Source organism: Leuresthes tenuis, unplaced genomic scaffold, assembly GCF_036924035.1.
Source record: "Leuresthes tenuis unplaced genomic scaffold, fLeuTen1.0.hap1 SCAF_4, whole genome shotgun sequence".
Classification (NCBI taxonomy): domain Eukaryota; kingdom Metazoa; phylum Chordata; class Actinopteri; order Atheriniformes; family Atherinopsidae; genus Leuresthes; species Leuresthes tenuis.
Window position 1 is genome coordinate 33,273,107 of NW_027325358.1, and position 17,389 is coordinate 33,290,495.

Genomic DNA, 17,389 nt, shown 5'->3' on the forward strand with positions numbered 1-17,389 from the left:
TCGGGCATTCGCACCTTTTCTTACCCGCTTTTTACAAACTATGCTCGGACATTCAAACCTTCTTGTAGCCGAACACATCCACTCCTGCTTTTGATGATGTATGGTTGGGCATTCGAACCTACTTTTTGCCCGCTTTTCATTAATTATGGGTGGACATTCACACCTTGTCGCAGCCAAACACCTCCGCTCCCTGTTTTGATCATGTATGGTTGGACATTCGCACCTTTTCTCACCCTCGGACCCTCGGACGTGAACCAGTGGACAGTTATCGCTTCTCGGCCTTTTGGCTAAGATCAAGTGTAGTATCTGTTCTTATCAGTTTAATGTCTGATATGTCCTCTATGCGAGGACTACATATTAAATGGATTTTTATCAATAGGAGTTGAAAAAGGAGCTTGCTCCGTTCACTCCAAGCATCGACCTGGTACTGCAGTGCCGCTGGGAACGGTGCGCTCTCCTCTGCTCTTGTGAAAAAGCAAACAGCGGTGCAGGATGGAAGTTTCAGGGAGCCCAAGATGAAACTTTCTTTTAATCTGCTGAGAAAAGAGAGTGAATGCGAAGCAGACTTTAACACGGCTCTGGGAGCGAGTCGTGTGCGGGCTAACCGGGAGAATTGCTTGAAAGAAATGCGACACCGAATGAGCGGTCAGAAAAAAGCCTCAATACGGTGTTCCCGTGTTGTTTGTGGCTGCCTTGTCTTTTGCACAGAGTAAAAGACAAGGCAGCCATCGAATAGGGCCCGATTGTTCCTACTTGGTCAGCCGAGGAGCAAGGGTGGGGAGCAAGCGTCTCAACCAAGCAAAGCTCACCATGGGGAAGGTGGCTATGCCAACTAGCCTGATGCCCTGCTCCCGCAGTGATGGATAATCGTACTCTGGTTTCTCTTCATAACGTACAAGTCCTTCGCCTTTTACTGAAGACTTCTGTGGAGAGCAGCACTAATGAATTGTTTCTATTTTTGGCAGGCTTTACCTTTGGGGGTGAAGCCCTTTCTGTCTGTGCAAAAGAAATTTTGTTACTGTGCAGAGTGACTTCTCTGAGTAGAGTCGCCTTACTTGTTGCGACTGTGCCGATGTTCAAAGCTGGAGTGCAAAGTTGTTGCTTGAATGGTGCTCGCTGGAGCGTGCGGTAGTGTAAAGTTATACCATTTAAAAGGGTTGAAGAGTGCTCAGTGCAGCGGGTGGGCGGAGGTGCAAAGTGACACTATGGCCATAAAAAGAACACCGCTACAAGTGCGCATTGTGCCAGGAAGGGCCCTCGGACGTGAACCAGTGGATAGATATCGCTTCTCGGCCTTTTGGCTAAGATCAAGTGTAGTATCTGTACTTATCAGTTTAATATGTGATATGTCTATGCAAGGACCACATATTAAATGTATTTGTATCAATAGGAGTTGAAAAAGGAGCTTGCTCCGTTCACTCCAAGCATCGACCCGGTACTGTAGTGCCGCTGGGAACGGTGCGCTCTCCTCTGCTCTTGTGAAAAAGCAAACAGCGGTGCAGGATGGAAGTTTCAGGGACCCCAAGATGAAACTTTCTTTTAGTCTGCTGAGAAAAGAGAGTGAATGCGAAGTAGACTTTAACACGGGCTAACCAGGAGAATTGCTTGAAAGAAACGCGACACCGAATGAGCGGTCAGAACAAAGCCTCAATACGGTGTTCCTGTGGTGTTTTTATAAAATGCGGTGAAAAAAAGGTGTGAATGCCCCATAGAAAACTAAAAGGTGGAGCGGAAGTGTTCGGCTGCAAGAAGGTGTGAATGTCCGACTATATTTGGTGAAAAGCAGGTGAAGCAAGGTCTGAATGCCCAACCTTACATCATTAAAAGCGAGATCAGAGGTTTTTGGCTGCAAGAAGGCCATAGTTTGCGAAAAGCGGGTAAGGTGCGAATGACCGACTAAATATCAACAAAAGTGGGGGCGGAGGTCTTCGGATGCAAGTAGGTGTGAATATCCCACCATACAAGTATGGTGGAGAGGAAGCTGTGAATGGCCGACCATAGTTTGCAAAAAGCGGGTGAGAAAAGGTGCGAATGTCCAACCATACATGATCAAAACAGGGAGCGGAGGTGTTTGGGTGCGACAAGGTGTGAATGTCCACCCATAATTATTGAAAAGCGGGCAACAAGTAGGTTCGAATGCCATACCAGACATCATCAAAAGCAGGAGTGGATGTGTTCGGCTACAAGAAGGTTTGAATGTCCGAACATAGTTTGTAAAAAGCGGGTAAGAAAAGGTTCGAATGCCCGAACATACACCATCAAAAGAGGGAGCGGAGGTGTTCCGCTGTAAGACGGTGTGAATGTCCGACGATAGTTGGTAAAAAGTGGGTATGAAAAGGTTCGAATGCCCAAATTCGGCTGCAAAAAACTGTGTCCGGCTGCAAAAAGGTGTGAATGTTCGACTAAAGTTTGTAAAAAGCGGGTAAGACAAGGTTCGAATGCCTGACAATGTATGATCAAAAGTGGGAGCGGAGGTGTTCAGCTGCAAGAAGGTCTAAATGTCCATTATTAATTGCTAGAAAACATGAAAGAAAATTTTCGAAAATCAATCCGCACATGATCATAAGTGGGAGAGGACGTGTTCAGCTGCAAGAAGGTGTGAATGTCCTACCATAATTGCTGAAAAATGTGTTAGAAACGGTAAGAATGCCGGACCATACATCATCAAAAGCTAGAGAGGTGGTGTTCGGCTGCAAGTAGGTGTGAATGTCTGACTAAAGTTCAAATATATTAACAAAAGCGGGAGGAGAGGTCTTCGGATGAGTGGTTGAGAATTTCCAACCATAATCTATAAAATGCGGTGAAAAAAAAGGTGTGATAGAAACCTAAAAGGTGGAGCGGAAGTGTTCGGCTGCAAGAAGGTGTGAATGTCCATCTATAGTTGGTGAAAAGCAGGAAAAGCAAGGTCTGAATGCCCAATCTTACATCATCAAAAGCGAGATCAGAGGTGTTTGGCGGCAAGAAAACGGGTAAGGTGTGAATGACCGACTAAATATCAACAAAAGTGGGGGCGGAGATCTTCGGATGCAAGTGGGTGTGAATATCCCACCATACAAGTATGGTGGAGAGGAAGCTGTGAATGGCCGACCATAGTTTGCAAAAAGCGGGTGAGAAAAGGTGCGAATGTCTAACCATACATGATCAAAACAGGGAGCGGAGGTGTTTGGCTGCGACAAGGTGTGAATGTCCACCCATAATTAATGAAAAGCGGGCAACAAGTAGGTTCGAATGCCCAACCATACATCAAAAAAAGCAGGAGTGGATGTGTTTGGCTACAAGAAGGTTTGAATGTCCGAGCATAGTTTGTAAAAAGCGGGTAAGAAAAGGTGCGAATGCCCGACAAAGTATGATCAAAAGAGGGAGTGGAGGTTTTCGGCTACAAGAAGGTTTGAATGTCCGACCATAGTTGGTAAAAAGCGGGTAAGAAAAGGTGCGAATGCCCGAACATACACCATCAAAAGAGGGAGCGGAGGTGTTACGCTGAAAGACGGTGTGAATGTCCGACCATAGTTGGTAAAAAGCGGGTAAGAAAAGGTTCGAATGCCCGAATATATACCATCAAAAGCGGAAGCGGAGGTGTTCGGCTGCAAGAAGGTGTGAACGTCCGTCCAAAGTTTGTAAAAAGCAGTTAAGAAAAGGTTCGAATATCCAACCAAACATAATCAAAAGTGGGAGCAGAGCTGTTTGACTGCAAGTAGGTGTGAATGTCCACCCATAATTCCTGAAAAATGGGTAAGAAAAGGTGCGAATGCCCAACCATACATCATCAAAAGAAGAAGTGGATGTGTTCTGCTACAAGAAGTTTTGAATGTCCGACCATAGTTTGTAAAAAGTGGGTAAGAAAAAGTTCGAATGCCCGAACATACACCATCAAAAGAGGGAGCGGAGGTGTTCCGCTGTAAGATGCTGCGAATGTCCGACCATAGTTGGTAAAAAGCGGGTAAGAAAAGGTTAAAAAACCCGACTGTACACAATCAATAGCGGGAGCGGAGTTGTTCGGCTACAAGAAGGTGTGAAAGTCCGACCATGGTTTTTAAAACGCGGGTAAGACAAGGTGCGAATGCCCGACAATGTATGATCAAAAGAGGGAGCGGAGTTGTTCGGCTGCAAGGTCTGAATTTCCAACCATAATTTGTAAACACCGTTGAAGAAAAGCCTCGAAAGCCTGACTATACACCATCAAAAGCGGGAGCGGAGGTGTTCAGCTGCAAGAAGGTCTGAATGTCCACAAATAATTACTGAAAAATGGGTAAGAAAAGGTGTGAATGCCCAACTATACATCATCAAAAGCAGAAGTGGATGTGTTCGGCCACAAGAAGGTTTGAATGTCCGACCATAGTTTGTAAAAGGCGGGTAAGAAAAGGTTCGAATGCCCGAACATACACAATCAAAAGAGGGAGCGGAGGTGTTTCGCTGCAAGAAGGTGTGAAAGTCCGAGCATAGTTTGTAAAAAGTGGGTAAGAAAAGGTTCGAATGCCAGAACATACACCATCAAAAGAGGGAGCGGAGGTGTTCCGCTGTAAGAAGGTGTGAATGTCCGACCATAGTTGGTAAAAAGCGGGTAAGAAAAGGTTAAAATACCCGACTCTACACAATCAATAGCGGGAGCAGAGTTGTTCGGCTAAAAGAAGTTGTGAAAGTCCGACCATGGTTTGTAAAAAGCGGGTAAGAAAAGGTTCGAATGCCAAAATATACACCATCAAAAGCGGAAGCCGAGGTGTTCGGCTGCAAGTAGGTGTGAATGTCAGATCATAATTTGCAAAAAGCTGATGAGAAAGGTGTGAATGACCGACAATAATTGCTGAAAAATGTGTTAGAAAAGGTAAGAATGCCGGACCATTCATCATCAAAAGCGGGAGAAGAGGTGTTCGGCTGCAAGAAGCTGTGAATGTCCAGCCATAATTACTCAAAAACGGGTAAGAAAAGGTAGTATTGCCAGACCATAAATGATCAAAACAGGGAGCGGAGGTGTTCCGCTGTAAGAAGGTGTGAATGTCCGACCATAATTGGTAAAAAGCGGGTAAGAAAAGGTTAAAATACCCGACTGTACACAATCAATAGCGGGAGCGGAGTTGTTTGGCTACTAAAAGGTGTGAAAGTCCGACCATGGTTTTTAAAAAGCGGGTAAGAAAAGGTGCCAATGCCGGACAATGTATGATCAAAAGAGGGAACGGAGGTTTTCGGCTGCAAGAGGGTCTAAATGTCCAACCATAATTTGTAAAAACCGGGGAAGAAAAGGCTCGGAAGCCCGACTATACACCATCAAAAGCGGGAGTGGAGGTGTTCAGCTGCAAGAAGGTCTGAATGTCCATCAATAATTGCTAGAAAACATGAAAGAAAATTTTCGAATATCCAACCGCACATGATCATAAGTGGGAGAGGAGGTGTTCAGCTGCAAGAAGGTGTGAATGTCCACCCATAATTCCTCAAAAATGGGTAAAAAAAAAGGTGCGAATGCCCAACCATACATCATCAAAAGCAGGACTGGATGTGTTCGGTTACAAGAAGGTTTGAATGTCCGAGCATAATTTGTAAAAAGCGGGTAAGAAAAGGTTCGAATGCCCGAACATACACCATCAAAAGAGGGAGCGGAGGTGTTCCGCCATAAGAAGGTGTGAATGTCCGACCGTAGTTGGTAAAAAGTGGGTAAGCAAAGGTTAAAATACCCGACTGTGCACAATCAATAGCGGGAGCGAATGTGTTCGGCTACAAGAAGGTGTGAAAGTCCGACCATGTTTTGTAAATAGCGGGTAAGAAAAGGTGCGAATGCCCGACAATGTATGATCAAAAGAGGGAGCGGAGGTTTTCGGCTAAAAGAAGGTCTGAATGTCCAACCATAATTTGTAAAAACCGGGTAAGAAAAGGCTCGAAAGCCCGACTATACACCATCAAAAGCGGGAGCAGAGGTGTTCCGCCATAAGAAGGTGTGAATGTCCGACCGTAGTTGGTAAAAAGCGGGTAAGAAAAGGTTAAAATACCCGACTGTACACAATCAATAGCGGGAAGGGATGTGTTCTGCTACAAGGTGTGAAAGTCCGACCATGTTTTGTAAAAAGCGGTTAAGAAAAGGTGCGAATGCCCGACAATGTATGATCAAAAGAGGGATCGTAGGTTTTCGGCTGCAAGAAGGTCTGAATGTCCAACCATAATTTGTAAAAACCGGGGAAGAAAAGGCTCGAAAGCCCGACTATACACCATCAAAAGCGGGAGCAGAGGTGTTCAGCTGCAAGAAGGTCTCAATGTCCATCAATAATTGCTAGAAAACATGAAAGAAAATTTTCGAATATCAAACCGCACATGATCATATGCGGGAGAGGAGGTGTTCAGCTGCAAGAAGGTGTGAATGTCCACCCATAATTCCTGAAAAATGGGTAAAAAAAGGTGCGAATGCCCAACCATACATCATCAAAAGCAGGTGTGAATGTCAGATCATAATTTGCAAAAACCTGATGAGAAATGGTGAGAATGCCCGACTATACACCATCAAATGCGGGAGCAGAGGTGTTCGGCTGTGAGTAGGTGTGAATGTCCGACCATACTTGCTGAAAAATATGACAAAGCAGTTTTCACTTGGTTTGAGTGAAGGAATTCATTTTATATCAAAATCCGAAATTGTGTAAAACTCGTGGAAATAAGTTTATTCTCGGATTCCTAAAGGTTTATTGTTGTTCTTTGGTATATTGCAAAGTAATACTTTCTATTTTGTTGAAACCGATTCAGACATGGATAAATATGAAGGACAAAGCAGTTTTAACTTGGTTTGAGTGAAGGAATTAATTTTATATCAAAATCCGAAATTGTGTAGAACTGGTGAAAATAAGCTTATTCTCGGATTACTAAAGGTTTAGTGTTGTTCTTTGGTATACTTGCAAAGTAATACTTTCTTTTTTGTTGAAACCTATTCAGACATGGATAGATATTAAGGACAAAGCAGTTTTAACTTGGTTTGAGTGAAGGAATTCATTTTATATCAAAATCCGGAATTGTGTAGAACTCGTGAAAAGAAGCTTATTCTCGGATCCCTGAAAAAAATTAGTGTTGTTCTTTCCTATCCTGCAAAGTACTACGTTCTTTTTTGTTTAAAGCTATTTAGACATGGGTAAATATGAAGGACAAAGCAGTTTTAACTTGGTTTGAGTGAAGGAATTCATTTTATATCAAAATCCGAAATTGTGTAGAACTGGTGACAAGAAGCTTATTCTCGGATTCCTAAAGGTTTAGTGTTGTTCTTTGGTATACTGCAAAGTAATACTTTCTTTTTTGTTGAAACCTATTCAGACATGGATAAATATGATGGACAAAGCAGTTTTAACTTGGTTTGAGTGAAGGAATTCATTTTATATCAAAATCCGAAATTGTGTAGAACTCGTCAATCGACGCTTATTCTCGGATTCCTGAAAAGGTTTAGAGTTGTTCTTTCCTATCCTGCAAAGTACAACGTTCTTTTTTTGTTTAAAGCTATTTAGACATGGATAAATATGAAGGACAAAGCAGTTTTAACTTGGTTTGAGTGAAGGAATTCATTTTATATCAAAATCCGAAATTGTGTAGAACTCGTGAAAATAAGATTATTCTCGGATTCCTAAAGGTTTATTGTTGTTCTTTCCTATCCTGCAAAGTACAACGTTCTTTTTTTGTTTAAAGCTATTATGACATGGATAAATATGAAGGACAAAGCAGTTTTAACTTGGTTTGAGTGAAGGAATTCATTTTATATCAAAATCCAGAGTTGTGCATTATGGCAGCAGAATTGTAGTCTGAATACCTTTTATGCCAAACAGATTTGCCTTGCCAAGGGAAGTTTTAAAAATGTTTATTGTTTATGTTTAAAATATATAAACTAGCAGAATAATTAATTCATCCGCCTGGTCCCTCCCACCCCGGAGAGGGCAGCCAGAGACTGGCTGCAATAGGCATCCCCGCAACCTGGGACCCAACACAGGGCAGGAGGGCCTTATGTCCACCAGGCTCAGGGCCTGCAGTCACCATATTCCGGGAGCTACTGTACCTACAGAAGGAACTGCTTTGTCCTTCATATTTATCCATGTCTAAATAGCTTTAAACAAAAAAAGAACGTTGTGCTTTGCAGGATAGGAAAGAACAACTCTAAACCTTTTCAGGAATCCGAGAATAGGCGTCGATTGACGAGTTCTACACAATTTCGGATTTTGATATAAAATTGAATTCCTTCACTCAAACCAAGTTAAAACTGCTTTGTCCTTGATATTTATCCATGTCTGAATCGGTTTCAACAAAATAGAAAGTATTACTTTGCAGTATACCAAAGAACAACACTAAACCTTTAGGAATCCGAGAATAAACTTATTTCCACGAGTTCTACACAATTTCGGATTTTGATATAAAATGAATTCCTTCACTAGAACCAAGTGAAAACTGCTTTGTCATATTTTTCAGCAAGTATGGTCGGACATTCACACCTACTCACAGCCGAACACCTCCGCTCCCGCATTTGATGGTGTATAGTCGGGCATTCTCACCATTTCTCATCAGGTTTTTGCAAATTATGATCTGACATTCACACCTGCTTTTGATGTTGTATGGTTGGGCATTCGCACCTTTTTTTACCCATTTTTCAGGAATTATGGGTGGACATTCACACCATCTTGCAGCTGAACACCTCCTCTCCCGCATATGATCATGTGCGGTTTGATATTCGAAAATTTTCTTTCATGTTTTCTAGCAATTATTGATGGACATTGAGACCTTCTTGCAGCTGAACACCTCTGCTCCCGCTTTTGATGGTGTATAGTCGGGCTTTCGAGCCTTTTCTTCCCCGGTTTTTACAAATTATGGTTGGACATTCAGACCTTCTTGCAGCCGAAAACCTACGATCCCTCTTTTGATCATACATTGTCGGGCATTCGCACCTTTTCTTAACCGCTTTTTACAAAACATGGTCGGACTTTCACACCTTGTAGCAGAACACATCCCTTCCCGCTATTGATTGTGTACAGTCGGACATTTTAACCTTTTCTTACCCGCTTTTTACCAACTACGGTCGGACATTCACACCTTCTCATGGCGGAACACCTCCGCTCCCTCTTTTGATGGTGTATGTTCGGGCATTCGAACCTTTTCTTACCCGCTTTTTACAAACTATGGTCGGACATTCAAACCTTCTTGTAGCCGAACACATCCAGTCCTGCTTTTGATGATGTATGGTTGGGCATTCGTACCTTTTTTTTTACCCATTTTTGAGGAATTATGGGTGGATATTCACACCTTCTTGCAGCTGATAACCTCCACTTATGATCATGTGCGGTTTGATATTCGAAAATTTTCTTTCATGTTTTCTAGCAATTATTGATGGACATTCAGACCTTCTTGCAGCTGAACACCTCCGCTCCCGCTTTTGATGGTGTATAGTCGGGCTTCCGAGCCTTTTCTTCCCCGGTTTTTACAAATTATGGTTGGACATTTAGACCTTCTTGCAGCCGAAAACCTCCGTTCCCTCTTTTGGTCATACATTGTCCGGAATTCACACCTTTTCTTACCCGCTTTTTACAAACCATGGTCGGACTTTCACACCTTTTAATTCAATTCAATTCAATTTTATTTATATAGCGCCAGATTACAACAATTGTCATCTCAAGGCACTTAAGTAATATAGTCCAATTCAAGCCAATTGGAATTCAATTCATTGTAATCATAATCCAATTAATTCATATAGAGCTAATTAAAAAAATTAATATCCTAGCTAAGGAAACCAACAGATTGCACCGAAATGTGTCTTCAGTCCAATCTCCCGTCCTGAGCGTGCCTGTGGCAACTGTGGAAAGGAACGACTCCCTTTTAACAGGAAGAAACCTCTGGCAGAACCAGACTCAGGAAGGGTGGCCATCCGCCTCGACCAGCTGGGGTTTGAGAAGACAGAAAAGAGGGAAAAGAGGGGGGAAAAACACCATAACGCCATTCAAAGGATATCTGTTGGAACAGGGAAACATAGGTTAATAACCACAATAATGTCACATGTACATAAAATCAATTTTGAAATTAAACAGGGGGAAAAAGAGAGCAAAGTGAGGAAAGGTGTGACAGATGAGGTCCCCCAGCAGTCTAAGCCTATAGCAGCTTAACTATGGGATGTTTCAGGATTACCTGAGCCATCCCTAACTATAAGCTTTATCGAAAAGAAAAGTTTTAAGCCTAATCTTAAAAGTGGAAAGGGTGTCTGCTTCCCGGACATTTACTGGCAGCTTATTCCACAAGAGAGGGGCCTGATAAATGAAGGCTCTACCTCCCATTCTACTTTTAGAAACTCTGGGAACAACAAGTAAACCTGCAGTTTGGGAGCGAAGTGCTCTGTTAGGAAAATATTGTACAATGAGATCTTTAAGATATGATGGAGTTCGGTCAGTAAGAGCTTTATATGTGAGGAGAAGAATCTTAAATTCTATTCTGAATTTAACAGGGAGCCAATGAAGAGAAGCTAAAACTGGAGAAACATGATCTCTCCTGTTAGTTCTCATCAGAACTCTGGCTGCAGCATTTTGGATCAGCTGGAGGCTTTTCAGAGAATATGTGGGACAGCCCAATAATAAGGAATTACAGTAGTCCAATCTTGAAGTAACAAATGCATGAACTAGTTTCTCTGCATCACCTTGAGACAGGATGTTCCTGATTTTGGCAATGTTACGAAGGTGAAAGAAGGCAGTCCTAGAAACCAGTTTTATATGTGCGTCAAATGATAAATTCTGGTCAAAAATAACTCCAAGGTTCCTCACTGTAGAACTAGAAGCCAAGGAAATACCATCTAGAGTAACTATATAACTAGACAATTTCTCCCTGAAGCGCTCAGGTCCAAAGAGAACAACTTCAGTTTTGTCTGAATTTAAAAGCAGACAGTTCTGAGTCATCCAGGTCTTTATGTCTTTAAGACAGGCTTGTAGCCTGACCAACCTGTAGGTTTCATCTGGTTTCATAGATAAGTACAGCTGAGTATCATCAGCATAACAATGGAAATTTATGCCATGCTGTCTGATAATGTTACCTAATGGAAGCATGTATAAAGTAAAAAGAATTGGTCCAAGCACAGAACCCTGAGGAACTCCATGACTTACTCCAACGTGTGAGGAAGATTCCTCATTTACAAGAACAAACTGGAATCTATCAGATAAATATGACTTAAACCAGCCTAATGCAGTTCCTTTAATCCCAATAACATGTTCAAGTCTCTGTAACAGAATGCTGTGATCGATCGTATCAAATGCAGCACTGAGATCCAACAGGACAAGCACAGAAACAAGTCCGCTATCAGAAGCTAACAGGAGATCATTGGTAACTTTCACCAGTGCCGTTTCTGTGCTATGATGCACTCTGAATCCTGACTGAAACTCTTCAAACAGATTATTTCTATGTAAATGATCACAAAGTTGAACTGCAACTATTTTTTCAAGAACTTTGGACAAAAAAGGGAGATTGGATATAGGTCGATAATTAGCCAACACTTCTGAATCAAGAGTAGGTTTTTTAAGTAAAGGTTTAATTACAGCAACCTTAAAAGTCTGAGGTACATATCCTATCAACAAAGACCGATTGATCAAATCCAATATGGAAGTGTCAATTAAGGGGAAAACCTCCTTGAACAGTCTGGTTGGGATTGGGTCTAACATACAAGTTGATGGTTTAGAAGAGACTATTGCTGTTGTTAGCTCAGAAAGATCAACTGGACAGAAGCTGTCTAAATACAATTCAGGTTCGAAAGATACTTCTAAAGCTGCTCTACTTGATGATACATCAGTGATAATAATGGGAAGGATTCCATTAATCTTCTCTCTGATAGAAACAATTTTATTGATGAAGAATCTCATGAAATCATCACTGCTGAGAGTTAAAGGAATACATGGCTCAACAGAGCTCGGAGTCTTTGTCAGTCTGGCAACAGTGCTGAAAAGAAACCTGGGATTATTCTTATTCTCTTCTATCAATAATGAATAATACGCAGTTCTAGCTTTACGAAGTGCTTTCTTATACGTTATTAAACTATCTTTCCAGACTAATTGAGACTCTTCTAAATTAGAGGAACGCCACTGTCTCTCCAGCTTTCTTGCAGTCTGCTTTAACGCACGCAGCTGTGAATTATACCAAGGAGCCAACCTCTTCTGACTGATTACCTTCCTTTTCAGAGGGGCAACATTGTCCAGTGTTGTACGCATTGAAGCTGTAGTGCTGTCAACAAGAGAGTCAAGTTCTACTGGAGTAAAATTTAGGTAGCCATCCTGTGTCATATCAGCACATGGCAGTGAAGAAAAGGATGATGAAATCAACTCTTTAAATCTGGTTACAGCATTCTCTGACAGACACCTTCTATATGTAGAATTCTTCTCAGAAACCGTGTAGTCAAGTAATGTAAATTCAAAAGTTATTAAAAAATGGTCAGACAAGACAGGGTTATGAGGGAACACTGTTAACTGTTCACTCTCAATGCCATAAGTCAGCACAAGGTCAAGGGTATGATTAAGGCAGTGAGTAGGTCTGTGAACACTTTGAGAAAATCCAATAGAGTCTAATATAGAATTAAAGTTAATATTTAGGCTGTCATTTTCAACATCTACATGAATATTAAAGTCACCCACTACAATGACTTTATCTGTACTCAGCACTAACTGGGATAAAAACTCTGAGAATTCAGACAGAAACTCAGAATAAGGGCCAGGTGGACGATACACAACAACAAACACAAGAGATTTTTGTGATTTCCACTTTGGGTGGGAAAAACTGAGAATCAGAGATTCAAAAGAGCTAAAACTAATCTTGGGTCTAGGACTGATTAGTAACCCTGATCTGAAGATAGCTGCCACTCCTCCTCCTCTACCTGTGGTTCTAGGAACATGAACATTTAAATAGTCAGAGGGAGTTGATTCATTAATGCTAACATGATCCTCCTGCTGCAGCCAGGTTTCTGTAAGACAAAATATATCAATATGATGATCACAAATCAAATCATTCACTAACAGAGACTTCAAAGGGAGAGATCTAATATTCAGCAAACCACATTTAATAGTTTGATGTTTTTGTTCAGTTAAAGTTTTTGTTTTAAATTTTTTTTGCACAAGAGGATTTGCTCCTTTTGTGTTTTTTGATTGAGGGGGGGGCAGCATCAGGTGGGAAGCCGCAGAGAAGTGTGTAAGACTACAACTCTGCATCCTGGTCTCAACCCTGGGATGTCATGTTTTTGGATGACTAATAAATTCGTCCATATTTCTAGAAATGAGAGCCGCTCCTTCCAAAGTGGGATGGATGCCGTCTCTCCTCATCAGACCAGGTTTTCTCCAGAAAGATTGCCAATTATCTATGTAGCCCACGTTGTTTGCTGGACACCATCTAGACAACCAGCGATTGAATGAGGACATGCGGCTAAACATGTCATCACTGGTCAGATTTGGCAGGGGTCCAGAGAAAACTACGGAGTCCGACATTGTTTTGGCAAAATTACACACCGATGCAACATTAATTTTAGTGACCTCCGATTGGCGTAACCGGGTGTCATTACCGCCGACGTGAATAACTATTTTACCGTATTTACGTTTATCCTTAGCCAGCAGTTTTAAATAGGATTCTATGTCGCCCGCTCTGGCCCCTGGAATGCATTTGACTATGGTCGCTGGTGTCTCTAATGCCACGTTTCTGACTATAGAGCTGCCAATTACCAGGGTTTTCTCCTCAGCGGGTGTGTCGCTGAGTGGGGAAAATCTATTAGAAACGTGGACAGGTTGATGGTGAACCACGGGCTTGACTTTAGGACTATGACTCCTCTTCCTGACAGTCACCCAGCCACTCTTAAGTCCCGGCTGCTCGGGATCTGCTCGGGGACGACTAACAGAGCAAGCTACGCTAGGTGGCTCCGCACTGACTAAAGGGGCCTGGCTCGCTATCGGGTGGTTTTCAACAGTGCAGAGCCGAGTTTCCAATTCAGAAAGCCTTGCCTCCAAAACTACAAAAAGACTACATTTGTTACATGTACCATTACCACTAAAGGAGGCAGAGGAGTAACTAAACATCTGACACACGGAGCAGGTGAAAGCAGGAGATAGAGGAAGAGAACTGGTAGCCATGCTAAGCTAGAGAACCAGATACACCGCTAAAAAGTGAAAAATAAAGACTAAAGATCTGTAAGAGTGAGCGTTAGAATATAACAAGTATGGGATAGAGTTAACTATGCAAGATGTGTAAATTATAGGGAGAAATAAGGTGATTATTAGTAGTTCAAGGAGAGCGAGAACTGTCACAGTGCACACACACAAAGCAACAGGAAGTGATGCAATACGTCTTACCGCAAAGCAAAGCCGTCAGACCCCCACTATCCTTCCGGTTTGAAAAGAAACTTTTTTTAAACTTTTTTTCTTGCTTTTAGTAGCCAAACAACTCCGCTCCCGCTATTGATTGTGTACAGTCGGGTATTTTAACCTTTTCTTACCCGCTTTTTACCAATTATGGTCGGACATTCACACCTTCTTACAGCGGAACACCTCCGCTCCCTGTTTTGATAATTTATGGTCTGGCAATACTACCTTTTCTTACCCGTTTTTGAGTAATTATGGCTGGACATTCACAGCTTCTTGCAGCCGAACACCTCTTCTCCCGCTTTTGATGATGAATGGTCGGGCATTCTTACCTTTTCTAACACATTTTTCAGCAATTATTGTCGGTCATTCACACCTTTCTCATCAGCTTTTTGCAAATTATGATCTGACATTCACACCTACTTGCAGCCGAACACCTCGGCTTCCGCTTTTGATGGTGTATATTTTGGCATTCGAACCTTTTCTTACCCGCTTTTTACAAACCATGGTCGGACTTTCACAACTTCTTTTAGCCAAACAACTCTGCTCCCGCTATTGATTGTGTAGAGTCGGGTATTTTAACCTTTTCTTACCCGCTTTTTACCAACTATGGTCGGACATTCACACCTTCTTACAGCGGAACACCTCCGCTCCCTCTTTTGATGGTGTATGTTCTGGCATTCGAACCTTTTCTTACCCACTTTTTACAAACTATGCTCGGACATTCACACCTTCTTGCAGCGAAACACCTCCGCTCCCTCTTTTGATTGTGTATGTTCGGGCATTCGAACCTTTTCTTACCCGCCTTTTACAAACTATGGTCGGACATTCAAACCTTCTTGTGGCCGAACACATCCACTTCTGCTTTTGATGATGTATAGTTGGGCATTAACACCTTTTCTTACCCATTTTTCAGTAATTATTGGTGGACATTCAGACCTTCTTGCAGCTGAACACCTCTGCTCCCGCTTTTGATGGTGTATAGTCGGGCTTTCGAACCTTTTCTTCAACGGTGTTTACAAATTATGGTTGGAAATTCAGTCCTTGCAGCCGAACCCCTCCGCTCCCTCTTTTGATCATACATTGTCGGGCATTCGCACCTTGTCTTACCCGCGTTTTACAAACCATGGTCGGACTTTCACACCTTCTTGTAGCCGAACAACTCCGCTCCCGCTATTGATTGTGTACAGTCGGGTATTTTAACCTTTTCTTACCCGCTTTTTACCAACTATGGTCGGACATTCACACCTTCTTACAGCCGAACACCTCCGCTTCCGCTTTTGATGGTATATATTCGGGCATTCGAACCTTTTCTTACCCGCTTTTTACCAACTATGGTCGGACATTCACACCATCTTACAGCGGAACACCTCCGCTCCCTCTTTTGATGGTGTATGTTCGGGCATTCGAACCTTTTCTTACCCGCTTTTTACAAACTATGCTCGGACATTCAAACCTTCTTGTAGCCGAAAACCTCCACTCCCTCTTTTGATCATACATTGTCGGGCATTCGCACCTTTTCTTACCCGCTTTTTACAAACTATGCTCGGACATTCAAACCTTCTTGTAGCCAAACACATCCACTCCTGCTTTTGTTGATGTATGGTTGGGCATTCGAACCTACTTGTTGCCCGCTTTTCATTAATTATGGGTGGACATTCACACCTTGTCGCAGCCAAACACCTCCGCTCCCTGTTTTGATCATGTATGGTTGGACATTCGCACCTTTTCTCACCCGCTTTTTGCAAACTATGGTCGGCCATTCACAGCTTCCTCTCCACCATACTTGTATGGTGGGATATTCACACCCACTTGCATCCGAAGACCTCCGCCCCCACTTTTGTTGATATTTAGTCGGTCATTCACACCTTACCCGTTTTCTTGCAGCCAAACATCTCTGATCTCGCTTTTGATGATGTAAGATTGGGCATTAAGACCTTGATTTTCCTGCTTTTCACCAACTATAGACGGACAATCACACCATCTTGCAGCCGAACACTTCCGCTCCACCTTTTAGGTTTCTATCACACCTTTTTTTTCACCGCATTTTATAGATTATGGTTGGAAATTCTCAACCACTTATCCGAAGACCTCTCCTCCCGCTTTTGTTAATATATTTGAACTTTAGTCAGACATTCACACCTACTTGCAGCCGAACACCACCTCTCTAGCTTTTGATGATGTATGGTCCGGCATTCTTACCATTTCTAACACATTTTTCAGCAATTATGGTAGGACATTCACACCTTCTTGCAGCTGAACACCTCCTCTCCCACTTATGATCATGTGCGGATTGATTTTCGAAAATTTTCTTTCATGTTTTCTAGCAATTAATGATGGACATTTAGACCTTGCAGCTGAACACCTCCGCTCCCGCTTTTCATCATACATTGTCAGGCATTCGCACCTTGTCTTACCCGCTTTTTACAAACTTTAGTCAAACATTCACACCTTTTTGCATCCGAACACAGTTTTTTTCAGCCGAATTTGGGCATTCGAACCTTTTCATACCCACTTTTTACCAACTATTGTCGGACATTCAAACCTTCTTGTAGCCGAACACATCCACTCCTGCTTTTGATGATGTATGGTTGGGCATTCGAACCTACTTGTTGCCCGCTTTTCATTAATTATGGGTGGACATTCACACCTTGTCGCAGCCAAACACCTCCGCTCCCTGTTTTGATCATGTATGGTTGGACATTCGCACCTTTTCTCACCCGCTTTTTGCAAACTATGGTCGGCCATTCACAGCTTCCTCTCCACCATACTTGTATGGTGGGATATTCACACCCACTTGCATCCGAAGACCTCCGCCCCCACTTTTGTTTATATTTAGTCGGTCATTCGCACCTTACCCGCTTTTGGCAAACTATGGCCTTCTTGCAGCCAAAAACCTCTGATCTCGCTTTTGATGATGTAAGGTTGGGCATTCAGACCTTGCTTCACCTGCTTTTCACCAAATATAGTCGGACATTCACACCTTCTTGCAGCCGAACACTTCCGATCCACCTTTTAGTTTTCTATGGGGCATTCACACCTTTTTTTTCACCGCATTTTATAAAAACACCACAGGAACACCGTAT

The 17,389-nt window shown here is 42.4% G+C and overlaps 3 non-coding genes across 3 annotated transcripts; all 3 read left to right on the forward strand.

The window, feature by feature from the left end:
• The first annotated feature begins 267 nt into the window (after positions 1-267).
• On the forward strand, positions 268-458 carry LOC140306461 (U2 spliceosomal RNA). The gene has a single exon (XR_011915766.1). It is a non-coding gene; the product is annotated as a U2 spliceosomal RNA (small nuclear RNA).
• Positions 459-869: 411 nt separating this feature from the next.
• On the forward strand, positions 870-983 carry LOC140306375 (U5 spliceosomal RNA). Its single transcript, XR_011915690.1, has one exon. It is a non-coding gene; the product is annotated as a U5 spliceosomal RNA (small nuclear RNA).
• Positions 984-1,281: 298 nt separating this feature from the next.
• Positions 1,282-1,469, forward strand: LOC140306208 (U2 spliceosomal RNA). Its single transcript, XR_011915559.1, has one exon. It is a non-coding gene; the product is annotated as a U2 spliceosomal RNA (small nuclear RNA).
• The last annotated feature ends 15,920 nt before the right edge of the window (positions 1,470-17,389 follow it).